This window comes from Nicotiana tabacum, chromosome 7 (genome assembly GCF_000715075.1).
Source record: "Nicotiana tabacum cultivar K326 chromosome 7, ASM71507v2, whole genome shotgun sequence".
Classification (NCBI taxonomy): Eukaryota; Viridiplantae; Streptophyta; class Magnoliopsida; order Solanales; family Solanaceae; genus Nicotiana; species Nicotiana tabacum.
Window position 1 is genome coordinate 77,682,865 of NC_134086.1, and position 17,625 is coordinate 77,700,489.

Genomic DNA, 17,625 nt, shown 5'->3' on the forward strand with positions numbered 1-17,625 from the left:
TGAGTGATAAGTTTGCCAAATTTTATACCTGCTCAAGTTCTCCCTGTAACTCTAATATCTGTTATTCCAATCTCAAAACTAGATTATTTGGTGCCGGAGTACTCCGACCATCTGAAGTTTTTGTATTTTCCACATTCTCTTTTCAAATACCGCTTAAGTCGTCCATTTTAGCTTTCCCTTTGTTCTTTGTATTGCTTGGAGGAGGAGGTGGTAGAGGGCCTCTAGTCCTGGTGTGATACGCTGATGATGCCAGTATGAGCGAACCATCCTTAGGGGATGGGAATAAAGAACAAGAAAAAACAAAAAGGTAAACAAGTCAGTAAGGGTTCTGAGATGTTTGCAGTATTTAAACACATATTGCAGGAATGTAAATTTGTGTCCTAATTTGGGAATCTCGTTGTGCCCGAGGTAGGCCTAACGACAAATACATTTGGAGAGATTTAGTGCCAATAATTGCCTCATTTCATTAATGTAAAAATAAACGACCCAAAATGAAACTAATATGATAATGTTGCTAATGGAACTTAGCCTTATTACATTTAAAAAGAAAGCAAGTAAATCTAGTCTACTTTGTCCTAGAAGTACCCTCTCCAGACGGGATGCTGTTATCGATTAACTTTCCCAACTCGCGCAGGTTCAGTAGTATGAATACCCTTGCCAGATGCCCTCGTTCATTTCCTTTAGCGTTCTGGCAGTCAGTGATCCTCTTCCTTATCTTCCCTTCCAATTCCATTAAACTATACTCCAGATATTCCAGCCTCTTGCTGGATTTAATAGCTCATTGTTTCCACTCGTTAATCATCTCCATGTCAGCCTTATGATGTGCCATATGCTCAGCTTTAGACTCTCGAACTCTTTTTCGTAGCTTGTTGTACTTCACCTCTGCTTCGGCAAACTCATCTATGACCCTATTTCCCGGACCAACCCTTGGCTCAAAAACTCCTGATAGATTATCATCCAACCATGAGGGGTAAAAGTAAGAATGGACCGCATGGTATCGGTCCAGCTCGATGGTATCCTTATCCACAATAATCTTCAAAGTCCACATATGTTGCGCTTCATTCTTATATGGGATGGGTTCACCCTGTAAATCGGCTCTGAAGTAGCTCATCTTAGCAACCCGTGGTATGACTTGTCTCCTTCCCTCCTGTCTCATAACTATAAGGGGAGCATAAGGGTATATCCCTCTTAACCCTATCAGCACCAATTGCGGGACATCCCTAGATCTTATGATGAACTCATCAGTGGGGAACCACTCGAACATCTACTAAACCTGGAGTTTAGTCAGCTTGTTGAAAAACTGCACCCATCCTACAGCGTCCTTAGGTTGATCGAACATGTACGATATATAAGTCATTATTTTAGGGTGATGGAAGGTTATGTGGTCATTCCACGGCCTTCGTGGAAACTCTTGGCAATATTGGCCCCTTTGGAGATGTTCTAATAGCCAGACTTGTAACAGCAAGTTCCAACACTCAAAGAATCTGGACCCCTTTTGACAGCGTTCCAAGGCCCGGTACATATCTGCAATGATCATAGGGATAATAGTATATGTCTGCCCCTCTATCCCATCCATTAGGGTTTTGGCCACCATGGCCAGCCTAGTATGGATTATATCCCCTTGTATTGGGAATACCAGCATGCCCAAGAAGCACACAATGAACACAAAGACCCTGCTATGAACCCAGCCCAAAGAAGTTATTGAGAACTCATCATCAAATATACGATAAGAGCTGTTGTGACCGTATCTTTCATAAAGGAAATCAAAAGATATGCAGGAGTTTTTCAGACACTCCAAATCATCATTTTTATTTAGCCCCATCATCTTAAGAAACCCTCTGGCCGTACGATTTTCAGGTGCTAGCAGACCAGGGCTATCCCAAGGCAACCCAGCAAATCCCCCTATTTCTTCTAGAAGGGGAGTCATTTCTATGTCTCCAAAATGGAACACAACCCTTTCCTTATCTCAAAACAGAGTGGCAGCCACGATTAGCATCTTGTTTGGTTGAAGATCCAATAGTGATGGCAAATTTCCTAAGACTCTCTTCACATGATTTTGATTACTTGAGGGAAGATCCCTCCACCAATCTATCAAAAGTGGAGGAATACTACCGACCATACCGAATCTAGGGAATTCGTGCCTCATTTTCTGCAAAACAAAAGAGAGTTAGGCCCTTTCCCCTCCAGGTTTGTCTATTTATACAGTAATGATTAGTATATTGTCACTTATTTCTCCAAATTAATGCACACAATCGTGGTTACGTCCGTAGGCATTGTGGAAAACCTGATGGACTTTTGGACGAGGCTTGTCTTAAAGGGTTATTATGTGGACAACATATTAACCCGGCTAGGTTTGACCATGATGCATGTACAATTAATCAGAGTAAGACTGCTATAGAGGTCTAGACTGGGACCCTCAAGCGGACAACTTGAGGGGGAAAGGCACGAAACCATCGAACGCACCGCTGATCGACTAGTTTTACCGCAAATATGCCTTTCTGAATTTAAAGGGTAATATATAGGAAGAGCGCAAACACTCATCAAGCATTTCTATAGTATTGATTACGCACGAGTGGAATATGATGCTGAGCATGATTTATGTAATAATAAATAGCATGCCGTCAAGTATTTGCACGTAACAAAATGATAAAGTAGTATTTAAATAATTGAAAGATGGTTACGGAAAAAGAAAACAAAGAGACAAGTCAGTTTCAGGGAAATAAAGAAATCGTAAATGCTTGAAAATATACAGTTTAATTCAAATAAGGGGAAAGGGTACATGGGATAGAGCATGCTTGGACTAATTCACAAAAAATAAGTTCGTTATGGTAAGAGCCTAAATATCCCCAGCAGAGTCGCCATGTTATTGCACCCCCTTTTTCCGTCGCGAGAGTCCGGGTTTCGACATTCATGGGGGACCAACTTGTTTCCTTTTGGGAATTGGGTATTCGAAGAGTCGTCACCTAACGGATTATGGTGCGTTAGGGCACCTAGAGCGATTAAATCATGTAACTAGTTTGCATTACCAGAGATTAGGGTAACGACTCGAAATAACCTTGAGGGGAAGGTGTTAGGCATCCCTCGCGGTCCACAACAGTTGGTCCCAGCTGAACTTAAACTATGTGAATTAGTCATTTTAACAAGTAAACAGTTTCAACACATATTTGCAAATAAAGGCATGTTTTCACATTCTAAGTACATGTATGATTCAAGTAATGAAATTAAGAGAGAAGATTGAACAGCTTACACATGTATATGTAAAGAAAAGGAAGTTTATAGAATTTAAACACATAGGGGAGTTAGGAAAGGAAAGTCCTAAGTTGGTTAGCCTACAGGATCATACTCATGCAATGCCTGGTAATCACTCCTTGATGAGGGGCTACACGTGACATTAGCGTGCAGGTCACTATATCCTTTTTACTACCCTTTACCCTCCCCTTAGCGATTATATAAGCGAGTTTAATTAATGACCCACACGTGTGTTGCTACCCGTCCCCTCCTTATGGTCCTGGAGGAATTTAGGACCTCTAAATCTAGACAGCTTTATACAACCTAAGGTTTTTAAAAGGTAAAAATCTAGACGACAAGAAAATAATATGTAGGACAAGCAAATAGGGACAAACAATTAGAAGGCTCATATTTACCTCTGCACATATATAGGCAAACAAACAGCACGTCTAAAATACAGATTGTGAAGAAGTTCATAAATCCTAAGAACATGATATCTAGATGAATGTTATAGATTCAAGATATGCATAAAGAAAGTGTCAGAGTCCTAACCATTTTACCTACTGGTTTTATAGCCTGTTGAGCTTAAGCAGTTTAACATAATTAAACGCAGTTTCCAGTTTATATATAGAGACTGATAACCTAAGGCTTGCCTGGGGGGGGGAACTATTGGCAATTACAATTACATGAGATGATTAACAATTTAAGAAATTGTTCAAACTATAGACATGCTATTCCAGATGACAAAGATTATAACAGGCATTTTATTTTATTTTAAGACACGACTTCTATGTGTGAGGCTGCTCAACCCTTTTATAGCCAACGATTTATTTAGTCGAAATGGACATGTTCAATGAAATGCAAATAGAGTTCCTAAAGGCATAATATCTAATGCGTACATGAATGCCTGTTTTATTACGACAGGATTATTAGCCTAGTAGCAGGATCTCTAAGTGACAATACTTATGCAAGATTCAAGCATGGGATGCGTGACATATAGTATGCTGAAGCAATAAGTATGAATACCCTAAGAACATGTTATCTAATGCACAAGTTCAACAGGGTTTAAATGCAGACAAACATAACAATCCTATAACGTGGCTTCTAACACAGATTTGCAGAATATAAATCCTATAACATATTTTCTACCCATTAATTATTACAGACCAAGGATTGAATAAATTAAATAATAATATATAAATCAAGCTATAGGGAGCCTGAAGTAGGCCCAAAGCAAATCCTGGTGTACCAAGCCTTCACTAGTCTCAAATGCCCAAGATTTCATAGCCCCAATATTGTGTCTAGGTGTGTCAGAGTTCCCTAAGGACCTCAAGGATCCCAGCCAGTGCTTACACTTAGACTTTCCTCAAATAAGACTAGTTATGTGCAGTATGGAAGAGCCAGCCTTGATATGCCAGAGTTTAGATAGATCTCAAGGATATCTAAGCAGTACACATACTTGAGGGGCAGGACATAATAATCTAAGAGTAAGTGAGAGTGAATAATTTTGAAAATGATTTTGGTAAATAGTATAGAGAGGACTCTTAGAGGTGAAAAGATTTTCTGAAAACCAGTACTAATTTGGTGGTAAAACAGCTTGAGAAAAGTATGAAAACACTTTGAAATCAAAACACAAATCACACAACAACCATATTCAGAAACACTTGGCAAGCAGTTTCCACACAGGGAGAGAGGGGTTGGGGATACATAGAATACACCTTAGTGTATAGTGGAGCACATATGTATATAATTACTAAGTTAGTTACAAGGGTAGGTGATTGAGACAAGCAGCAAAGATGTTGAGAACACATAAACCTCTAACACACATCTAGAGTTGCCTTGAGAGACTAGATGACTTTGCAAAGCAGAGTAGGAAAAGACTTAACTGAATAGACTAGGATAAACACCGCACATGCATTCATAATGTAGACATGCTAATCACATACTGAACAAAACAAGATTTAGACATCCTAGATAAACAATAGACAGGCAAGTATAGTTGTGACATGCTAATCACATGTTGAACAAGACAATATTAGGCATGCTAGCTAAATAGTAGACAGGCAAGTATGCTAATCACATATTGAAAAAGGCAATATTAGGCATGCTAGTTAAACAGTAAACAGGAGCAGGAATGAACTCCGGACTGATTAACTAAGGTAGAAATAAAACACATAGGGTTTAGATTATAAAATTTAATCAAAGGCATACCAGTTAGGGAAAGAGAACACAAGATGTAAGATAGGTGTTGTGCAATTTCTAACCTTGGCTTACAGCCGACAAGAATAATAAAGATCACAAGTAGTAGAACGAATAGAGAACTTTTTAGAGTGTAAGAGTAGTGGTGAACTAATATTCGTGTCTTGAACTGAGAATAGAGGAGAGTATATAGCAGTTTAAGAGCGGAGCAGAATAAGGTAAAAGAAATCAAAACTCGGCAATTAGGGAAATTACAAGATCAATCACACACGAAATCAGTGTAGTCTTCATTTAATTTCAGGACAACTACTCAACGGTTAAAGAACAGGTGTCACTTAAGGCAAGAAATCAAATCAGACCTATGTAAAGAGGTAAACAAATAGGAGTTTAATTAAGGAAATAATCGTGAATAATCAGTAACATTACAGGCAATAAGGTAATAAGAATAACTAAAGTCGTAATCAAGGGAATAAATTAAGAATCAACACATAATTTTTAACCAAGCAAATTAATAAATCAAAATCCAAAATAGTACTGATTTAAAGAGAGGAAAAATACCAGCTTTCAGAAATAGAAGAGTAGGCTAAATAAAACTTCATAAACAAACATAAATTAGCCAAGAGATCGACTCAGAAACCCTAGTAGAGATGAACTAGGGCAAAAGTCACAAGATACATGAGTTAAACTAAGGAAAATCATGAAATTCAAAGCACAGAGCGTAACAATGCAACGAGTGACACGGAAAAACACAGGAATGAAGCAAAAGTATAAGAAAATTGGGGCTTTAGCACAAAGCGACTAAGGTTAAAACAATATTAACATGAATCAGTCAGTAATACTTAAGAACCACGATTAAACACTTGAAAATCAGAAAGGCTTTGAAAGGGTAAGTTCAGTAAACCCTAGTTTTTTTAGGAAAAACGGAGAATCAATTAAAAAACCATAAGACCTTCAAAAAAATATGTGAAATAGGTTTGATTCATCTCAGATATGGACAAATATGAGAGGATCAATTGATAAAAATTAGGTTTTTTTTAGAAATGCAACAGAGACGAGCATAGACTTAGGAAATCATGGATTCAAGACAAAAATGAGAAAGATCTTACTCAGGGTAAAACCCAAATAGATTGAAACAGACAAGAAATACCAAAGGTGTAAACAAACCACCTAGGTCCCTTGAGAATATCCTCAAGGATCTTGGAGATGGAGGTACCATAGCATAAAAGAGGCCATTAGAGGCCTGAGGTGACAGAGAAACATCGTAGAACGGGGGCTAAACCGGTGACGGCGCTTGAAGATTAGGGTTTAGGTAGAGAGCATTCGAGAGAGGAGGGAACAGATGACGGTATGGAAGGATGAGAAATGATTAGGTTAGAAGGGGGTATATGGGTTTAATTAAGGTAAGGGGAGATCCGGACCGTTGATCAAAATGATCAACGGCCAAGATTGGCCGGGGTATTGGGTCGGGTGAACGCAGATTGGGCTAGGGTCAGATAGGATTTAGGCCTGGGTAGATTTTGTGCTTATGTGGGATTAAGAATTGGGCTGTCTAATTGGTTGGGTCCAAATAAAAAGGGGCTATTTGTTAAACATATTTAATTGCTAAAACAAGTTTTAAAAAAAAAGTTAATAAATTATAAAAAAGAATTTTTATGCCTGAAAATGTTTTAAAATAATTATTTAATATTTTAAAATATAAAAAACTATTTTTTGGTAAAATAATATAATAATGCGTGCGTGGGCTATAATTGCAAAGTAATTACAATTGCAACCTAAAAATACAAAAGTGGCTATTTGTGCAACAACTGAAACTTAGTACAAGTGCAAATGATAAAATTAAGCCACAAAAATTATTATAAAATTATTTGTGATGCAATCAGTGATTGTTTTATAAATAAAATGCTGGGATAAATTAATGAAAAATATTTAAAAAATGCAGAAATTGTATGAAAATTACTAATTAATGCCAAGGCATAGTTTTGAAAACATTATGGGAAAAATTGGGTATCAACAGATAGTATGTTAGTGGGACTATACAGTACGATCATATGCATCGATTGATTAACGTACCCCATGGGGACAACTAAATAATTCTTTAATTTTTAATTATTAGAATAACGATATACATATATTTAACGAATGTTTATTTTACATATAATGCAAGTTATTTCCATCCTTTTAGGGAACACATATGGTTGTGGAAGCTATGAAAACATTTTTCCATGAGCCATGAAATTCCTGGAGAGAGATTTCATACCAAATCAGATTGAATATGTGGTTTCAATTTAATGTATGAATAAATATAATTTATATAATAATTATTATGTTTGTCTAACATTTATTTTAATTGCAGACTAAGTGTGTATGGCAGCCTCAGCATAAATCTGGTGAAAGAGAGCTCAGACTTCAGTAGATCTTCTAAAATAAAAAAGCGCTACCTTTTTTTACTTTTACTGCAATAGAGGAGATTTCCAACGGTTGTTGTCTGCAGGGTATGTGACACCCCAAAAGGAGGGGTCCCATGGATACTCACTTTGTTTCTCTGAAAGGTGGAAGTAGGCCTTTGTTGTTGTGTAAAGATATCTAGAACCAACTATTGGCGAAGTGGAATACTAGAGAATGGAAGAAAAGGAGTGAAAAAGCAAAGGCAAATCGAGCCTCCATAAGGGTGGCTCATTGCACACCGGAGGTTCAATCAGCTTTGCAGCCCATCGATTGATATTGGTAAGTTATTTATAAAATTTTACTTAGCTTTACTTATATTAGATTCAATTACTAAACTCATATTTTTTATTTTGAAAGGAAAAGGCACATAGGGGAGATGTGTCTCATGCTACTATCTTTGAGGAGACACATAAGAAGGAGAAGAAGAAGGATGGTACAAGAGAAGCATGAGTCGAATTGCGTGCATCGGAGACATGTAAGATTCTAACAATACTACCTTTATTCTTGGTTAAGATTAATTCGTTTATATATCTTTGTCAATAACATTTCAAGAAGGGTATCACAGAAGAATGGAGGAGTAGCAATAAACTCTGTCCGATTCTCAGTCGACACCTGATGATATGACTTCGATATGGACACATACCTCCAATGGAGTAAATAAAGGTATTAAATATTTTTAGTAATTCTTATATATGACTTCGTTTAATATTTATAACGACCCGGCCGGTCGTTTCATGAGTTACCACTCCGTTTTTCCCATTTCTGTTTCTTCTTGTTTTGCTCAGCTGTATTATATGTTATCGTGTTGATTGGTTCGGGTTCGGAGAGGTTTTGGTAAGGTTTGAGACTCTTAGTCTCTTTTGAGTGAGCTTAAGTTGGAAAACTCAACCAGATGTTGACTTATGTGAATAAGAGCTCATATGTGAATTTCGATGGTTCAGATAGCTTCAAGAGATGATTTGGGACTTAGGGGTGGGATCGGAATGTGTTTTGGAGGCCCGAAGTAGAATTAGGCTTGAATTGGCAAAATTGAAATTTTGGCGTTTTCCGGTTGATAGGTGAGATTTTGGTATAGGGGTCGGAATAGAATTCCGGGAGTTGCAGTAGGTCTATTGTGTCATTTAAGATGTGTGTAAAAAATTTCAAGTCATTCGGACTTGGTTTGATAGACTTTCTGATCGAAAGCAAAATTTGGAAGTTTTTGGAATTTTTGGCTTGAATCCGATGTGATTTTGGTGTTTTGATGTTGTTTTGAGCATCCCGAAGGTTGGAACAAGTTTGAATGAAGTAACGCGATTGTTGGCAGGTTTGGTTGAGGGCCTCGGGTGAGTTTCGGGTGGTTGAACAGATGATTTTAAGTTGGAAAAGATTGCAGAAAATCTGTTGTTGGTGTTGCGGACAATTGTGCTTCATGTTCGCGAAGGGTTGGGGTGTGAGGCAAGAGCGTTGGCCTTCGCATTCACGATGAGGGTCTCGATTTCATGAAAGGCTGGGTCATTGTTCATCACGTTCGCGATGGGGATATGGCGTTCGCGAAGGTTCGAGTGGCTGAGGCATCGCGTTCGCGAGGGGTGGTCACGTTTGCGTAAGAGGGTTTTTGGTAAATGGTATTTTTGTGCCTCACGAATGCAAGGCTTTGACCGCAGTCACGAAGAAGGATTTCAAATCGCTGGGCAAAATGTTTAAAAGGCCATTTTCGTGACTTTTGGCCTAAGTTCACCATTTTTTACTTGGTTTTGGAGCTTTTTGAGAGAGATTGAAGAGGGAATCAAAGAGAACTTCTTGTAGGTAAGAATTATGGACTTAATACTCGATCTTATTGTGATTTCTACCTAATTAATCATGAAATTTAGGGGATTTGAAGCCTAATTGGGGAGTTAGGGCTTGGAAACTTGAGACCTTAATCTAGGGATTTGAGGGGCCATTTGTGGTCGGATTTTAGTATTCTTGGTATGTATGAACTCGTGGGAGGATAAGGATTCCGTTGATGTATTTTTTATCGCATTTCGAGACGTGGTCCTTGGGGTCAGGTTGGACCAATTTTGGGATTTTTGGTATAATTTGATTATTTTCACATGGGCTTTGTTCCCTTAACATATTCTAATGTTATGATTTTGATTTTGAGTAGATTCGGCACGAATTGAGGCTGAGGCAAGAGGCAAAGGCATTGCGGAGTAGTATTTCATCTGGTTTGAGGTAGGTAACCATTTTAAATCTTGAACTGAGGGTACAAAACCCTAGTATTTCATATAGTTTTGATAAATAAGGTGACGCATATGCTAGGTGATGAGCGTGTGGGTGTGCACCAATAGGGATTGTGACTTGGTCCATCCCGTAGGGACTATTAAGCCATGTACTTGATTTGAAATCTTATGATATCCTGTATTTTAGAGATTGATACAATATTTTTTGGGTTGTATGCCATGTTTGGGGCCTTGTGCCGACCTGTTTAGACCCTTAGGGGCATTTCTACTAATTTCCTCACTCTACTTGATTAAAAGCATATTCTCAGTCATGTTTTACCTATTTATTTATTAAATCTGGTTTTATCACTCTACCTCTTAATATGTGAAAACTATTAGGACTGAGTTTCCCTGATTTCCACTGTAATGCTCAAGTGGCTGTGAGGTTAATGACTGAGAGAGGTTGAAGACCTAATGATGAGGATTATACGTATATTACGGATTGGGCTACATGCCACAACAATAGTATATATATATTATGGATTGGGCTGCACGCTGCAACAATACTTATATGGATCGGGTTGTGCGCCACAACGATATATATATTGGATCGGGCTGTACGCCACAACGATATCACGCTTGGGCTATAGGAGCCCCTCCAGAGTCTGTGCACTCCAGTGAGCATAGTCGACTATAAACTATGGATCGTGTTGCATGCCGCATCGATTATTATAATTATGACTATTATGAGATATTATTGAGCTAGAGTGTTGAGTGTGAGTACTGTGTGACGAGAGCTGAGTCACGAGTGACCGAGAGGCTTGACCAAGAGGCTATATATATGAGTTATACCTTGCCCAAGGGGTCCATTTATGACATTTTGCTGGTTTCACTCTTTTTTTCATAATAAGCCTCTGTTGAAAACTGCTAAGTAAATGATTTCAAAGTATTTCAAATGAAACTGAAGTTTTACGAAGAATTTGGCTTTTTGAATTGTTGAGTTGATTTGATACTCTATTGTATACTCTTACATATGATTTTTAACTACTCGTCACTGCACTCAGACCTTATTTACTTTAGTTACTTATTGAGTTGGCATACTCACGTTACTCCCTATACCTTGTGCGTAGATCCAGGTACTCGAGCAGTGGGAGTGAGGGTCCCTAGCTTTTGTTAAAGCTTACCGGAGATTGTAAGGTAGTTGCACGGCATCCGCATCCCTATTTTCCTCCTTCTTATCCTTGTTTTCTGCATTTTTAGACTTGTTATGTAATAGATAGTCGGACTTGTTGTATTTAGAGGCTCTAGACTCGTGACACCAAATTGTTGGGTTGTGTCGGTTTGATGTTTTTTACTATTTTTTGCACATTTCAGTGATTTACATATATCTTATGAAATATTGAGATTTAATTAATGTTAGGAAAATGTTTTTTATTAAAAGAAATTAACTGTGGATACTTGATTAGGTTGGCTTGACTAGTATTGTGATAGGCACCATCACAACCGAGTATTTGGGGTCGTGACAAATTGGTATCAGAGCCTAGGTTACATAGGTCTCGCGAGTCATGAGTCGGTTTAGTAGAGTATCACGGATCGGTACGGAGAAGTCTATATTTATCCTCGGGAGGCTGCAGAACCTTTAGGAAAACATCTCATTCTTGAATTCCTGTCGTGCGAATCTATTAAATGCTAGTACTAAACTTCTGTTATTCTATTCTCTCACAGATGGTGAGGACACGTGCTAGCGGTCAGGATAGACGACCACCAGTACCACCAGCTGGGGTCACTAGAGGCCGAGGACGTGGTCGAGGCTGTGGTAGGGCCAGAGGTGTAGCCCGCACAGCAGCTAGGGCAGCACCTGCAGATCCACCAACCGCCTTAGTTTAGGATCAGGTCCTAGTTGCGGATGCTCCAGCACCACCAGCTCAGGCACTAGCTATGCCTATTGTGATTCCAGGCCTTCAGGAGGCTTTAGCTCAGATTCTATTAGTGTGCACCAATTTGGCTCAGACGGTCTCAGTTACTACGGCTGCAGCTACTTCTCAGGCCAGGGGAGGTACTCAGACCCCCGTTGCTCGCACACCTGAGCAGGTGGTGTAGGGACTTCAGACAATGGGGGCACCTCCAGCCCAGCCGGTTGTACCAGCTCAAGAGTATGTGGTACCAGTTATGCCTGACGATGATCAGCGTCGATTGGAGAGGTTTGGTAGACTTCATCCTCCGACTTTTAGTGGTATCGAGGGCGAGGATGCCCAGGGCTTCTTGGACAAGTGTTAGAGGATTCTTTGCACAACGGGTATTTTGGAGACCAGTGGTGTAGCATTTACTACTTTTCAATTTTTTGGAGCTGTCTTTACTTGGTTGTAGGCTTATGAGAGGCGTAGGCCTGTTTGTGCAGTGCCCCTTACCTGGTAGCAGTTCTCCGTTCTCTTTCGGGAGAAGTATGTGCCATAGTCTCGCAGAAAGGAGCTGCGCAGGTAGTTCGAGCAGTTGCGTCAAGGTGATATGACAGTGATACAGTATTAGATGCAGTTTTCTAAGTTACCTCATCATACGATCTGGTTGGTTCCCACAGATAGAGAGAGGATCAGGAGGTTCGTTGATGGCCATACATATCAGCTGCGGGTTCTCATGACTAGGGAGAGGGTGTTAGGTGCTACTTTTGAAGAGGTTGTTGACATCGCCTATGAGATTGACTCAGTTCATCACCAGAAAGGAGAGAAGAGGTAGGCCAAGAGGCCTCAAGGATCTGGTAGCTTTGGTAGTGCTCCTTCGAGGGGTCAGTTTCAACACTTCAGAAGCCGCCCATTCAGGCAAGCTTAGTCAACTCGCTCATGTTATCGTGGGGTGTCATCGATTTATGGTTCTAACAGTTCTCATCAGGTTCATTCATCCCTCAGTGCCTTTCCAGCCTAGAGTTTGTCCTGTGCCCATCAGTTTAGGGTTCTTCCATGCCAGGTCCTTCTACTGGTCATTCTGGTGCTAGGGGTTCCCTTTAGTCCCCATCTCCAGCACTCGGGAGTTGCTATGAGTGTGGAGAGTTTGGGCATATGAAGAGGCAGTGTCCTTGTCTTCTTAAGGGTCCATCTCAGCAGAGAGGTCAGCCCTCAACTTCAGCACTAGTTACTTTACCATCCGCTCAGGTAGCTAGGGGTGGGGGTCAGTCAGCTAGGGGTCTCCCCAGACGGGGAGGTCGATCAGATGGTGGTCAGGCTCATTTCTATGCCCTCCTAGGTAGACTAGATGTTGTTGTTTCAAATGTTGTGATTACAGGTATTGTCTCAATCTACCGCAGAGATGCCTCTGTGTTATTTGATCCTGGTTCCACCTTTTCTTATGTGTTATCCTACTTTGCTCGTTATTTGGATAAGCCCCATGAGTCTCTTGTTTCATCTGTTCGTGTATCTACTCCGGTGGGCGATACTATTATTGTGGACCGTGTGTACCGGTCGTGTATGGTAACTATTGAGGGTCTGGAGACCCGAGTGGATCTTTTGTAGTTATGTATGGTGGATTTCGATGTTATATTGGGAATGGGTTGGCTATCTCTGTATCGCGCTATTTTAGACTACCATGCTAAGATAGTGACTTTGGCTATGCCAGGTGTGCCACGGATCGAGTGGCGAGGTTTGACTAATTTTGTCCCCAGTAGGGTGATTTCATTTTTGAAGGCCCAGCATATAGTTGGGAAGGATCGTTTGTCCTACTTAGACTTTGTGAGGGATGTTGGTGCAGAGACTCCTAGTATTGATTATGTTCCTGTTGTGAGGGATTTTCCCAATGTGTTTCTTGCATACCTGTCGGGCATGCCACCGGGCAGGGATATTTATTTTGGTATTGATATGGTGCCGGGCACTCAGCCCATTTCTATTTCACCATATCATATGGCACCAGCGGAGTTGAAGGAGCAGCTTCAGGAACTCCTTGATAAGGGGTTTATTCGGCCTAGTGTGTTGCCTTGGCGAGCGCCTGTTCTATTTGTGAAAAATAAGGATGGCACGATGAGGATGTGCATTGATTACAGGTAGTTGAACAAAGTAACGATCAAGAACAAGTATCCTTTGCCTCGTATCGACGATTTGTTTGACCAGCTTTAGAGAGCGAGATTGTTCTCAAAGATTGATCTTCGTTCAGGTTATCACCAGTTAAGGATCAGGGACGCGGATATTCTTAAGACAACTTCCAGGACCTGATATGGTCATTATGATTTCTTGGTGATGTCTTTTATGTTTACCAATGCGCCAGCAGCATTCATGTACTTGATGAATAGCATGTTCCGGCTGTATCTCTACTAATTTGTCATAGTTTTCATTGATGATATTCTGGTGTATTCGCGTAGTCAGGAGGAGTATGCGGAGAATTTGAGAGTTGTGTTGCAAAGATTGAGGAAGGAGAGGCTTTATACAAAGTTCTCCAAATGTGAGTTTTGGATCAGTTCAGTGGCATTCTTGGGGCACGTGGTGTCCAGCAAGGGTATTCAGGTTGATCCAAAAAAGATAGGGGCGATTTAGAATTGGCCTAGACCGTCCTCAGCCATAGAGATTCGTGGTTTTCTTGGGTTGGTGGGTTATTACCGCCTGTTTGTTCAGGGATTTTCATCTATTGCATCATCCTTGACCAAGTTGATTCAGAATGGTACTTTATTTAGGTGGTCGGATAAGTGCAAGGAGAGCTTTCAAAAGCTCAAGACTGCCTTGACCACAACTTCACTGCTAGTGTTATCATCAGCTCCAGGTTCCTTTACCGTGTTTGGTGATGCTTCGAGAGTTTGTATTGGGTGTGTATTGATGTAGGAGGGTAGATTTATTGCTTATACTTCTCATCAATTGAAGCCCCATGAGAAGAACTACCCTGTTCATGATTTGGAGTTGGCTGCCATTGTTCACGCATTGAAGATTTGGAGGCATTATTTGTATGGTGTGTCTTGTGAGGTGTTTATTGATCATCGTAGCCTCCAGCACTTGTTCAAACAGAAGGATCTCAATTTGAGGCAACGGAGGTGGTTGGAGCTGTTAAAGGACTATGATATTACTATCTTGTACCATCTAGGGAAGGCCAATATGGCGGCCGATGCCTTGAGTAGGAAGGCGGTGGGTATGGGGAGTTTGGCATATATTATAGTTGGAGAGAGACCTCTTGCAGTAGAGGTTTAGGGCTTGGCCAATCGGTTTGTGAGGTTGGATATTTCGGAGGCCACTTAGGTATTGGCTTGCATGATTTCTCAGTCTTACTTATTTGATCGTATTAGAGAGTGCCAGTATGATGATCCTTATTTACTTGTCATTAAGGATAGAGTTCAGCACGACGATTCCAGAGATGTAACTATTGGTGAAGACGAAGTATTGAGGATGCAAGGCCGGATATATGTGCCCAATGTAGAAGGGCTTCGGGAGTTAATTCTGGAGGAGGCCCAAAGATCACAGTATTCCATTCATCCAGGTGCCACGAAGATATATGAGGATCTGAGACAACATTATTGGTGGAGGAGAATGAAGAAAGACATTATAGGATTTGTAACTAGGTGTCCCAATTGTCAGCATGTGAAATATGAACATCAGAGACCAGGTGGCTTGCTTCAGCGGATGGATATTCCAGAGTTGAAGTGGGAGCGGATTACTATGGACTTTGTAGTTAGGCTCCCACAGACTTTGAAGAAGTTCGATGCTATTTGGGTTATTGTGGATCGGCTGACCAAGTCTGCGCACTTCATTCCTGTGTGTACTACCTATTCTTCAGAGCGGTTGGTAGAGATCTATATCTGGAGATTGTTTGTTTGCATGGTGTCACAGTTTCCATCATTTTAGATAGGGGCACTCAGTTTACTTCACAGTTTTGGAGGTCTATGCAGCGAGAGTTGGGCACTCAGGTTGAGTTGAGCACAGCTTTTCACCCTTAGACGGACGGGCAGTCCGAGCGCACTATTCAGATATTGAAGGACATGTTGCGCGCTTGTGTCATTGATTTTGGAGGGTCATGGGATCAGTTTCTATGGCTTGTAGAGTTTGCTTATAACAATAATTACCAGTCGAGTATTCAGATGGCTCCATATGAGGCTTTGTATGGGAGGCGGTGTAGATCTCCAGTTAGTTGGTTTGAGCCGGGTGAGTCTAGGCTATTGGGTACAGACTTGCTGCAGGATGCTTTAGACAAGGTGAAGGTGATTTAGGAGATGCTTCGTACAGCGCAGTTGAGACAAAAAAGTTATGCTGACAAGAAGGTTCGGGATGTGTCCTACATGGTTGGTAAGAAGGTTCTGTTAAAGGTTTCACCCATGAAGGGTGTTATGAGATTTGGGAATAAGGGTAAATTGAGTCCTCGGTTCATTGGGCCTTTTGAGGTACTTCGGAGGATTGGGGAGGTGGCTTACGAGCTTGCTTTGCCACCTAGCTTGTCGAGTGTGCATCCGGTATGTCATGTTTCTATGCTTCATAAGTATATTGGTGATCCGTCTCATGTTTTGGATTTCAGCACGGTTCAGTTAGATGATGATTTGACTTATGATGTAGAGCTAGTAGCTATTTTGGAGCATCAGGTTCGAAAGTTAAGGTCAAAGGATATAGCTTCAGTGAAAGTGTAGTAGAGAGGCCGACCCATGGAGGAGGCTACCTGGGAGACCGAGCAGGAGATGCGGAGCAGATACCCTCACCTATTTGAAGCTTCAGGTATGTTTCTTAACTCGTTCGAGGATGAACGTTTGTTTAAGAGGAGGAGGATGTAACGACCCGACCGGTCGTTTCATGAGTTACCGCTCTGTTTTCCCCATTTTTACTTCTTATTGTTTTTTTCAGCTGTATTATATGTTATCGGGTTGATTGGTTCGGTTTCGGGGAGGTTTTGGTAAGGTTTGAGACACTTAGTCTCTTTTGAGTGAGCTTAAGTTGGAAAAGTCAACCAGATGTTGACTTATATGAATAAGGGCTCGGATGTGAATTTCGATGGTTCGGATAGCTTCGGGCGATGATTTGGGACTTAGTAACGGGAACGGAATGTGTTTTGGAGGCCCGGAGTAGATTTAGGCTTGAATTGGCGAAATTAGAATTTTGGCATTTTCCGGTTGATAGGTCAGATTTTGATTTAGGGGTCAGAATATAATTCCGGGAGTTGCAGTAGGTCCGTTGTGTCATTTGGGATGTGTGTGCAAAATTTCAAGTCATTCGGACGTGGTTTGATAGACTTTTTGATCGAAAGGGGAAATTAGATGATTTTGGAATTTTTGACTTGAATCCGATGTGATTTTGGTGTTTTGATGTTGTTTTGAGCGTCCCAAAGGTTGGAACAAGTTTGAATGAAGTTATGGGATATACTGGCAGGTTTGGTTGAGGTGTCGAGGTACTCAGGTGTGTTTCGGGTGGTTGAACGGATCATTTCAAGTTGGAAAAATTTGCAGAAAATCAATTATTTGTATTGCAGACAATTGTGCTTCGCGTTGGCGAGTGGACCCTCACGTTCGAGAAGCGTTGGAGGTGTGAGTCAGGAGCATTGGCCATCGCATTCATGATGAGGGTCCTGCGTTCGCGAAGGGCTGGGTCATTGTTCATCGCGTTCGCGATGGCGATATCACGTTCACGAA